The sequence below is a fragment of the Pectinophora gossypiella genome, chromosome 3 (assembly GCF_024362695.1).
Source record: "Pectinophora gossypiella chromosome 3, ilPecGoss1.1, whole genome shotgun sequence".
NCBI classification, from domain to species: Eukaryota; Metazoa; Arthropoda; class Insecta; order Lepidoptera; family Gelechiidae; genus Pectinophora; species Pectinophora gossypiella.
In genome coordinates this window covers 12,051,552-12,063,689 of record NC_065406.1, presented here as the reverse complement: position 1 = coordinate 12,063,689, position 12,138 = coordinate 12,051,552, and positions in this window count along the sequence as shown.

Sequence of the window (12,138 nt, the reverse complement as noted above, 5' to 3'; positions counted from 1 at the left end):
TCTGCGATACCTACGTTTTGTTTATTTCTCGGGGCTTTTATAAAAATCTACAAAGTTAATACGCATAATAATCGAAACAAACATCAAGAAATTGTACAACATGCTTAAATTCACGATATTGGGTATAATATGTACGAATAGGTATATTTATAGAGACGATATCTCAAAGTGATATATTTTCTGATATTTGATATAATTCAGGCAATGATATTGACGGAAGATAGTGTAACAGCGAGTCGAGAGTGGTTCGAAAAAAATTACGCTCCCTCTATACTCTGTTTGATATGCTGTAGGTAAGTAGATGGAAAACGTACATTAAACTACATTACACGGCTGCTTTTTTCTTAGGACCCCGATACCGACCCCGCCGGCGTGGTCGACGATTTCCCTCATTCAGCGCTTATCGCTATCGACCCACTAGGGTCGATTAATTCTTTCAAGTATTTTTCCTCTCAGACAACGCCCTGAGCCGAGGTACAACTGGGCACCCTCAGGCATGTTGTCTTAAACGTTGTACCGGGTGAGAGCTTTCAGCGCTCCCCATTTGTTCGGCCAAGTAGTTAATGCCATCTGCGGCAAATCTGCAATAAGTCACGTCAAAAAAAAAAAACGGCTGCTTTTATTACAATATGTACATCGAAGATACATTGATTTATCTTTGCTCTAGGACTAGAAGACCACGTCAAACTTGGTGGGCGTTTAAGCACAACCACAACACAGTACGGATTCGTACCTACATAATGGCGACTACCTTCGCGTCTTCTACATTCAATTATCGATATAAATATAACATATCTACCGAAAGATAGCCCAGCCCAGAGAACCGTGGTTGAAGAGAACCGTGGTAGCCCAGTTGGTAGAACGCTTGCCTTTCACTTTGAGGTCGCAGGTTCGTATCCAGCACAGGCCTAAACCAATAATTGTCGAATTTGTTTTCGAATTTATTCATGTTTGGGTCATAAATTATTATCACGTGCTCAGCGGTAAAGGAAAACATCGTGAGGAAACCCACATTCCCGAGAAATGTATTTTCGGAGGTATGTGACCTAATCTGTATTGGGCTAGTTTTCCCTTCGCGGGTTGGAAGGTCAGACAGGCAGTCGCTTCTGTAAAATACCAGACCTGTCAAATCGTCAGGTTAGGTAAGCGGACCCTGTGAAAAACTAGATAATGCTAGGGGGATTATATCTACTTATATTGGTAAAGGTTAATGATATACGCAGTAGGTTCTAGGTGTACAATTGTTGTAAAACCACGTAAGCGCGAAAAAATCCAAATAATATATCCAAGCGCGAAGATAACCAAGTTTATCATCTCGGGAATGTGTATAGGCATTATCCTTGGCCTTCACAGCTCACTTACCTATTTACCATAGTGATTGCGAATGTTTTGTCTGTAGTAAGACAGTGTGCCACTATATGCATATGAACATATATCTGTATGTGTAGTGTAGTTATGGCCGCGCGTTTGGAGACAGGCTGCGGCAGCCCGAGGTGTTATGTGCCATTGTTCAACTTCTCTCGCTCATATTTTACACTGTTCGTGTATTACGCGCTTTTGTTATGTCTGGAGTTTGTCGGCAAGGCGGATGTTCTTTGTAGTAAAATATGAAACGCGCCTCCAGTGGCTCAACGCTTCTGCCGTCGAGTTATATCAATTTTCATGAAAATGCACCGTCCTGAAGCTGTACTGAATAACCGTACATCGGTGCTTTGAATGACACCACATTTCAGGCTGGCTTTACCTTTCACGGGAATGGTATAGTATCATGAGAAATGTGGCCCCATTTACTGTAACAGACTGATGCTATGTAAAGCGCTAGATAGCACAGAATATTAGATCCTTTGATAGGGTTGTGAGATAGAGTAGGTAAGGTGAATGGGGATAAAAACTAAAAGCTCGAAAATACGGTTAGCACTGTTGAGTCTTCCTAATTTTTGACAGTTCTCCATTAAAATTCGTAATAAATTGCTATAAAATGTCGAGCAACATTGCGTGTATCCCGTCTGACGGATGAGTTATTACTTACGAAAAAGAAATCAGCCATCAGTTGAAAATTGGCAGTTTTAATTGAAAATAAGTTTTTCTAAGTTTTCATTTTCCGATCTTTCGGGAATAAATAAAACACTGATTTTGCTGTCAAACGCTGCGCAAAGGGTTATAGTGTAAAAATATAACCATAGCAATATGTTTGTTTACTGAAATAGTATGGGGAAGTGTCAATTAAGAACACCATAGAGATAGGACGAAGAACACTCAACAGTAGCGACACCTGATGGGAGACATAGGCAGTTTTTATCCTCAGTGTTAATCATCATTATCCCGTTTTTCACGGGGTTCGCTTACCTAATCTGAAGATTTTTTCCGGTTTTTTACAGAAGCGACTGTCTGTCTGACCTGTCAACCCGCGAAGGGAATACCAGCCCAATATCTATATATATAGGTTCTCTCTCTCTTTATTTAAGAGCTGCGCTCTTGTCGGTGTAATAATATAAAATAAAATAAAATAAAAATAAGTAGGTAGGTGGTAGGTTTATACGTTATAGGTCACAAATATCCGAAAATGCATTTCTCGGGAATGTGGGTTCACGATGTTTTCTTTCATCGCTGAGCACGTGATAATTTATGATCCAAACATGAATTCGCAAAAAAATTCGAAAATCATTGGTTTAGGCTTATGCTGGGATTCGAACCTGCGACCTCAAAGTGAGAGTCGAGCGTTCTACCAACTGGGCTACCATGGCCCTTATTATTTATTCTTTTTATCCTCATTGTTAATGCTGTCAAAATATTTTTTCCATGAGTTTTGTACCAGGTATTTTTTAAACGGCCTCTGTGGTCAAGTGGTTGAACGTTGGGCTCACGATTCGGAGGTCCCGGGTTCGATTCCATTAAGATGATCCGTGCTTTGGAAGGCACGTTAAGCCATTGGTCCCGGTTACTACTTACTGATATAAGTGAGTAATCGTTACATGAGCCATGTCAGAGGCCTTTGGCGGCTCAGTAATAACTTGATTGATGAGGTTGGTAATTCACCTCACAACCCACACGATAGGAGAAGAAAATTCTTGTTCTTTAAATAGCACGTGAAGCGGAGTAATAATAATTTATAATGCATTATTCAGATTACATGTTCCATATTTACACGTTAAATAATAATATTGATAAAGTCCGCCCTCTAAAGTGAGGGTAGGGTGCGAAAGCAATGAATTTAAAAGACTTGCCAAAGGCCGTCAACCCTTTATGCCTTTATTATGCTCTTGCTCTGAATTAAATCCGTTTTATATTAAACCCGACGTGAAGTAAGCTTTTAATATTCAGCGGGGTTAGGTAGATACTATATTATACTTACATCTTTTTTTTATATACACAGGCAGTGTTTTTTTTTGATAAATAATTAGTAAAATTCTGTTCATTTTTGTTCTCTGCCGTGCACGAAACTAAACTTTTCAAAAGTACAAATAAGGATAAGTTGTTTGTAACTTTGTTGCGCTTGGATGTAGAATATAGTGTAAAGAGGACTAGTTTCCAACTAGTCAAATCAGTTACTTTTTAATAAACATCAAAACACAATTACTATGGAATTTGTATGGAAAAGCACACTGTGACGTGACGTCATAGAAAACATGATAAAATGACAGACTTATTATTACGTTTTTCGTGATTAAAATTCATAAACAAGTTAAAAAACAGAAAAAAGAAAATGATTTTCGTCAGTTTTAGATCTGTCTTTATTTAGAACCTACTGAGATGAAATTATTTATCTTTAAAATTCATTTATTAATTTATCTTCGACCGAGGATTAGTATCCTCGTACTTATATAATAGTCATTGGGTAGTCCCAATGAATTTTAATAAAATAAAAGACCAAACTTGCGTGTGGCCTTATTATAATTCACTAAGTATAAGTCGTTCATATTAAATATGATTGCAATTAACACTTTGTTTACTAAGAAAACATATCAGTGGTTTCAAGACTTAGAACAACACAAAATTACAGAAGTTGACCATTCAATAAACTTCGCAGACTTCTGTACTTTAGTTGAAAAGTTATTCGACTTCTTAATGGAACGAATAGGTACTTATAAATTCTACTCGTAGTTTCTTCTTATTCCTTTTCACCCAGTCTATTGACTTTTCACTTACTTTTTGTTTAAGTTTTACGTAAAAGTACCTATATCCTGTGAGAATCATCTATTCACACCTGTAGGTATGTACTGTAAATTAATGTAAGCATAGACAGAGTAACTTTATATATATAGCCTCTACGTTAGTATTATTATAATGATCTGTGTCTGTGTTTATAGGAATTAGTAAATATTTGATTATCCTATCGCTGGTTGAATTTTGTCTAAGGCAACTGTCCATCCGCCTTAGCGAACGCGAACTACTAACGGGCACTAATATTTGATGAAGTTTGCTGTTGAGGTAATGATGAAGGTGAAAAATGTACAAGAAGGTGTCGTCCGCTTGTCTCGGAGGCTGGCGAGCGACTGCGGCCGGGGTGGTGCGCCGGCTGCGCTGGAGCAGGTTCCCGCGGGACCGGCGCATACCATCGCGTTGACTCATCGCTCTGCCGCTCATTCTACTACCGGATTTTGTAGCAGGTCAGTGAAAGACTTTACCGTACATTACCTTGTATTATATTTTTCTAGTTTTGTATATTTTTACCATTCATTGTTTGTTGGGTTAAAGTGGAAAACTTAAAGATTGTTTGGTAGTACAGGATAAAATGAATGAGTGTTGAAGAGCTGTTTGATTAAGACAGTGTTATGTCTGATTATAGACTAAATGCGAGTCAGCGAACTATATAGTTAGTAAAACCGTACGGGCTACATTGTGCACTTATATATAAGATAGGTAGTAGGTATTTGTTTTCATAGCTAAGGAAATTTAGTTGATAAGTAGATGAATATTGTATTTATAGTCACTCACAAAATACGAGTAGAAAGCAATAAAAAGCTATAAGTAAATAAGTATAATTTCCATTTTATTCGCAATATCTTCTCAATGCTTAATGCTCGCTGTATCTTCTTAATGAGCGAGCAATATATGTTAAAATACTTTGATGGAAACTTGTACCTACCCACAGCCGTATCAATAGTAGAATAGATATTTAAGGATTAGTAGAGATTCGAGATAGAGATTTTATCACTCGGTCTACGCGCCAGTATAATTAGGGCTGCATGACGTTTCAATGATTTGTATAGAGCCTTCTGTGAAACGAGCCCATTCAGATACATTTTACGTTTCAAATGCGGCGGCGAGTTTTTGAACGAAGATTTTTAAGGTATTTAGGTAGGTTGGTAGCTCAGGTACTTAATGATGAAAGTATACAAAACCTGCGTTTTGTATGTCACAATATTTAATCATATTGATTGAAATATACAAAGATTAATTTAGTTAACGTGATCATTAAATTTATCGAGTTAGAGCTATTTTCTATTACGGAAATAGTTATTTTTCTATTTCAAGGTTATTACAATGTTATCGGCTCCCATAAAATACATAAAAATAATATTAATTAGTGAAGTTTATAATAATTAGGTAAACATATTTGACAATCCTACGGAAAAATTTAGATATACTTCAGTGCCTGTATCAGAAATGTTCAACAATTTTCGGGCTGCAAATAAAATACCTATGCGTGATAAGTTTATTGTCATGATATAATAGATAGGTACCTAACAAATGTTCGTCTTCTCTTTTTGTCGGCAGTAAAAGTGATAGCTATACGATAGGTGCTGTCGTCATAACAGGGTACCGACTTGGTTTTTGATAAAGTCGTAAACTACATACTCCATCTTACCGGTGCGCCGATAAGCCAGCCGGGTGGGAACAGCCTGACGTGACGCCCTCGGTTGCTCTGTGTACTCTTTTACATTCCTTCGCTTCACTTGATTTATTCTCTCCGCTCTCCTATGATGGAATGACTCTCCGTAAACACACAAATAAAGCCAACACTCGCTCGTAAAATCTGAAACAATCTATGGTGAAAGGAAACTCTTTACACCCCTTCTATCGTAAATAAAACATCTCGCAAAGAACTGGGACACATTTTCTTTGTATTCCCTTTTACAACCGGATCTCTTTTACGCGAAATTAATGATTCCGCTCAGGCTTACAATAGGAAAAACATTTATTTTTCTTAACTGACCCGTACAATGCGGGCCGCTATCACCGGGAAAAATTACCGGGTTTCCGTGTTCTAACGCAGAAATTTGTAGCAATTGTGGGAGTAACTCATTCAGACTGCGACGTACCCGGATTTAATGGAATGTGTCGGCATTGTTTGTGGAAGAATGGAATTCCATGGAAATGATTAATTGATGGTGATTCAAAGATTCGGGAGGTGAGCGAGCGGGAGTGAATTAGCACGGGCGCAGGTAACAGATCGAGGGCCTCATTAACATTACACGGCCAATTGTGTGAGCCGGCCGCCCGCCCGCGCGCGGTGGCGCGGCGGCCCGGTGACGCTGCAACTTCCACGGATAGCCATAAAGGTATCAAATATGCATATTTTTCTCATTAAGTATGTGTTTAAAAGATAAAATATGTGGCTACGTGACGAGAAAGTTTGATTGTGATCCCGTTGCAGAGGGTTGGCTCCCAAATATTTACTGCTCAGAGCTTTTCACAACATTTTTTCGTTGGCATAAAAAACTATAAACGCGAGTCCCCAAAGAAGGTTGTATAGAATTTAGGCGCGATTTATTTTATTTTATGCCTGTATTCACACGATTTACGAGATGAATCATGGCCCCCGTCACCGGCGGCGCGATTCAAAGCTTGTTTTATTTGTGGAGATTTTTCACGGCGTCTGGCGTCGTGTTCGTTTTTGCCAAGGTTTTTACACGTGCCTCCGCGAGGTAATCGTGCCTGCGTCAACACGTCGCGACAAGCTCGGGGCTCTCTCTCTATGTCGACCGATTATAAACACATTTTCGTCTTTCTATGCAAGCTTATGAGCTTTTCTTTAACATTGTGAGGAGCTGTGTTTAGACGAGTGGTTACCTACCTACTATTAAAATCCAAGGGTCAGTCGAGTTAGGTAGGTGTTATAGTTTCGTTAGAGTGTGTGCGCCTGCGTTTTGCGCGAACGTCTGCGCACCTTAATATATCCTGCGTACCTGACCGCTTCATCATCATAGTTTCGTTATGGCACTCTTCGTAATCTCGCCTTGTTACCAGGTAATGGTTGAAAAATGTGAAAAAACCCTCAAAATAGAGTTTAAAAGCGTTATAGGATTTTGAAAACAACAACTACTATTATAACTGTGTAATAAAAATAAAATAAAAAAATAATCCAACTTCAGAAGTTTTCCATAGTTTTATACCTAACTTCCTACATTATCATTTAAACTTATAAACGATCCTTACCATAAAGACTGCCTCAAGCTTATAAACTTGCTTTTATACAATCTGTGTTCTACTTTATAAATGTACAGTAAGAACGAATCTAGAATTATAGGATAATGACTCTATTTTATACATAGCCTCTACCATAATATAAAAACTCCTGTAATAACGTTTTGTGTCAAGATAATAATCGGCGTTGTATCGACAACGCCCACGCAACGTACATAAATATTATAAGTTAATCGCGGCACCGCCATTAATCTGGGAAATTCGCGGTAAAAGATAAATGAAACGGCGGATATTGCCAGGAAATAACCAGCGTAAGCACCTGTGTGTACACACCTTAAGATGCTGTTAAAAATTTGAATTATTTCGTTAGATTTTTTTTTCGGCAATAATGAATATAAATAGTGACTTAAATAGTAAGTAGTCGTTACATGAGTAATGTCAGGGGCCTTTGACGGCTCAATAGTAACCTTGACCCCAGGGTTAATGAGGTAGGTAATCCACCTCACAACCCAGACGAGAGAAGAGAAGAAGTGATTCACAGGCCTATTTTGACGTTTGATTTATTCATAATCGGTATTTATAAATCGGTAAGTAACTTGGTTTATTGTCTTCAATTTATACTTCATCATCATCAGCCGTACGACGCCCACTGCTGGGCATAGGCCTCCCCCAAGGATCTCCACGACGATCGGTCCTGCGCGTCAATTTATACTTAGGATGCGATAATTAAGAATGTAAGTTAGATAAGCATATTAATAATTGCAATCATCACTAATTCTGAAGATAGATATGTGTTATACATTTTCAATCAGGGCGTAGGTACCTATTTTATGTGCAAGTAAAATTATATCTATTCCTACGCCAACTTCTCAAGGAAGTCTCAAAATAGGTCCTCTTATTCGATACTAAATGTTCACATTATTAAGTTATTCAGATTGAAATTGCTTTGTGAGGTTTCTAGGTATTCCTATTATTTGGGCCAACGAGGAAAATCAAATCTAATTTAATATGCATGTTCATTGGGTCCAAATAAGTAATAGCAGATTCTTGTCACTTGTATTGTTGAGGAGTTTTAAAATAGGCACTTTGTCAGGGGATTTCTGCCTATTCTTATGATAACATAAGAATGTGGTAGTAAGTTTGTAAGTGATAGTGAATAAGGCCGCCTGTTGTACTATCCAACTGATTACAATTCTTTATTTTTAATATTTATTTTAAGTGCAAAAAAGAATTATTGTATTGTATTGTGATTTTTCTTTCGTGTGATTTGTAGAATCGATCACCGATCTCACTGACTCTGGGTATCAGGTTTATTATTGAGCGGTCATAGTTAAGTAAGTAGTAGCTAAGATCAACGGCTTAACGTGCCTTCTGAAACCGGAATCATTTTTAATTCAGACAGTCAGGTTCAGCCATAACGGGTAAGTGCTATAAAATATATAAAAAAACATTAAAACAAAGGATAGTCTCGAAAAGTGTAAGAGGTAGTCAACTTTTTATATTGTGACTTATTGTAGATTTGTCTTAGACTCAGGTAGCGTTAACTACTTGGCCGGGTAATATGGAGCGCCGAGACCTCTCATCCAGTTTTCTGACCCTGGTTCTTCTTCTTCTGTCGTGTGAGTTGTGAGGTGGATTACCAACTCTGGTCAGGGTTACTACTGAGCCGCCAAAGGCCCCTAACATGGCTCACGTAACGACTACTAACTTACATCAAGTAAGTAGTAACCGGAATCAACAGCTTAACATGCCTTCCGAAGCACGTGTCATCTTACTTTCGGACAATCAGGTGGTCAGCTTGTAATGTCCTAACCAAACTAGGGATCACAAAATGATTTTTGTGATATGTCCCCACCGGGATTTGAACCCGGGACCTCCGGATCGTGAGCTCAACGCTCAAACCACTGGAGCACGGAGGCCGTTCTGACCCTGGTTATAAGTACTTATTGTATAACCTGTTACCAGCACTTGGTGTAACAGGGGGTTTTAAGAGCGCAGGGATGAAGCTTGTCTGTTTACGATGCCCCTTCGAGTGGATGGAAAGTTTATTGCGTTCGAGAGAGCTATGGTCGTTACACCGATACAAATTGCTTACTATACGTATATTTTTAAGTACTTAGATGTTGACAATAGCAATTCATATCTCTAACAATTTAATTAATTGAGATGAGGTGGATTACCAACCCGTCAACCCACACATAGAAGAAGAAGCAGTGAGACGTATACGTATATAGGCTGTTTATGTTATGATAATATAATGTATCAGGGTTATTATTGAGCCGCCAAAGGCCCCTGACATGGCCCATGTAACGACTACTTACTTACATCAGTTAGTTACCGGGACCAACAGCTTAACGTGCCTTTCAAAGCAGCGGATCATCTTACTTTCGGGTAATCAGGTGATCAGCCTGAAATGTCCTGACCAAATTAGGGATAATAAAGTGATCTGTCCCCACCGGGATTTGAACCTGAAACCTCCGGATCGTGAGCCCAACGCTCAAACCACTGGACCACGGAGGCCGTCCCACTGCTGATGACAGATCTCTCCTCAATCAACCAGGATGGGTATGGAGCATACTCCACCTCGCTGCTCGAACGGGTTGGTGAAGTAAAATTAATTCCTTATTTTTTTTTGACGTGACTTATTGTAGGTTTGCCGCAGATGGCATTAACTACTTGGCCAGACAAAAGGGGAGCGCTGAAGGCTCTCATCCGGTACAACGTTTAAGACAACAGGTTGCCCAGTTGGGCGCCAACCACGGCTCAGGGCGTCGCGTCGTCTGAGAGGAAAAATATTTGAAAGAATTACTCGACCCTAGTGGGTCGATAGCGATAAGCGCTGATTGAGGGAAATCGTCGACCACGCCGGCGGGGTCGGTATCGGGGTCCAGAAGTGTTTGGTGTCGCGAGCTGATTTGCCGCCTCTATGGCTAGAGTAATCGGGTCATCGGGATCGTATGAATTCCTTAATAGCACACACCCGAAATTTATTACACATACAATAACGATTACAGTATAATAGGCAGGCTTATTGATGTGTAGAAATGAATTCCAACCGACTATATTATTATGATATAGATAGATTAGCTTGATATCCTTCTATGTAATCTATATTAACTTATGGATCTTAGTATCTACTTACTTATTTAAATCATTTATAGATTAGTGTTAGCAACATAAAATACGACTATTTACATAAATAATATTATACTATTACCAGCACTAATACCATAACGAAGACGTCTACAAATTGACATGCAGATTACTAACCAATGTGTCCATTTGTGCGCATTTTATTAGTCAAATTGCTACCTTGCGCCTGCGCTGCATACAATAGACATCAACGCGCACACCTCTTGAAACGCGTATTTTACTGCAAATTAGACCACTTTTGTGTTGGTTTTTTTGCTTTTATTTTTGGTTTCTATTTTGTGGCGGCTTTATCCTAACAATGAAGTTTATATGTTGGTTTATTCATAATTAGGTTGCTTAATATCTTTTTCTTTCTTTCCAAAGAATAGGCTAGTTTCCAACTAGTCAAATCAGTTACTTTTTAGTTTTTTTAGTTCTTTTTATCAGTTTTTTTTACTAAACGTCAAAACGCGAAATTACTATGGAATTTGTATGAAAAAGCAACCTGTGACGTCATAGAAAAACGTGATAAAATGTCTGACTTATTACGGATTTCTTGATTAAAATTCATAAATAAATTAAATAGAAAAATGGAAATGTTTTTCGTTAGGTTTAGATCTGTCTTTATTTAGTAATCAGAATTTCATAATTTATCTTGAATCTAGTAGATCTGGGTTGAGGTAAAACTAGTTAGGTACCGATAGGAATTGGAGCAAGAAGTCCGTCCGTTCTATATGTAATATTATTTTTTGCTATAGGTACTCGCAGGTACTAAGGGCACATATTGCAACTCCACACATAGTCCCGACTATACCTTTTCCCACATCACAGTTCATAGAGTCACCGCCTTACGACACGGCACAACAATTTCCTGTCCTTTGCAACTTTTATTTTCAAAAACTTCTTTCAAAGTGGCTACATTGTGCTCATACAATAACTGGCGCCTTCCGTTAGCTGTATTCTGTTGCCGCGAAATATTTGTCAATAATAAATGAGACGTCCCTTTTATTGCTTAACATTCATCGCCGGCTAGTTTGGGACCACATATAAAACGGAGGAGCAAGACGTAACGTTGTAGCGGAAATATATTTTTAAATGGCAGTGGAAATGCTTTGTGTATTACAATATATTTTCCGCTTTCCGACAAACACTTTTCCACTATTAAGCGATTTTTTGAACGCAAAACAAAATACATAGTTATTTTGATTCTTAAGATTTTTCATGCAAGTATTTAGCCTAATTTTTATTCAATATCGATAAGATAAATATTATGTTACATATGTTTTTTAATACTATCTAACAATAGAAAACTTATATATTTGGATTTATATCATGTTGAGTACACATGTAGTATAATAGGTAGGGGTTCCATGAACATCATTATAATGTATGTATAATATAAGCTGCAATATATAAGTTGTTACGAATTGAGCTACTCTATTTATCAAATTTTGCAAGAAGGTTTCAATAATATTATATTTAGCGTTTTTAGCAAAAACAATTTTACTAAGTGACCATTTAACGCTATCAACTTATAGCTTGTGTATTTAAAAGCTGCTGGTTTCAAAGCAAGGATCGTTCGCGGCGGGCGGCGGGTAGAGCCTCAATGAAGCCTACCTGCAGTCATCGGTGATAAAT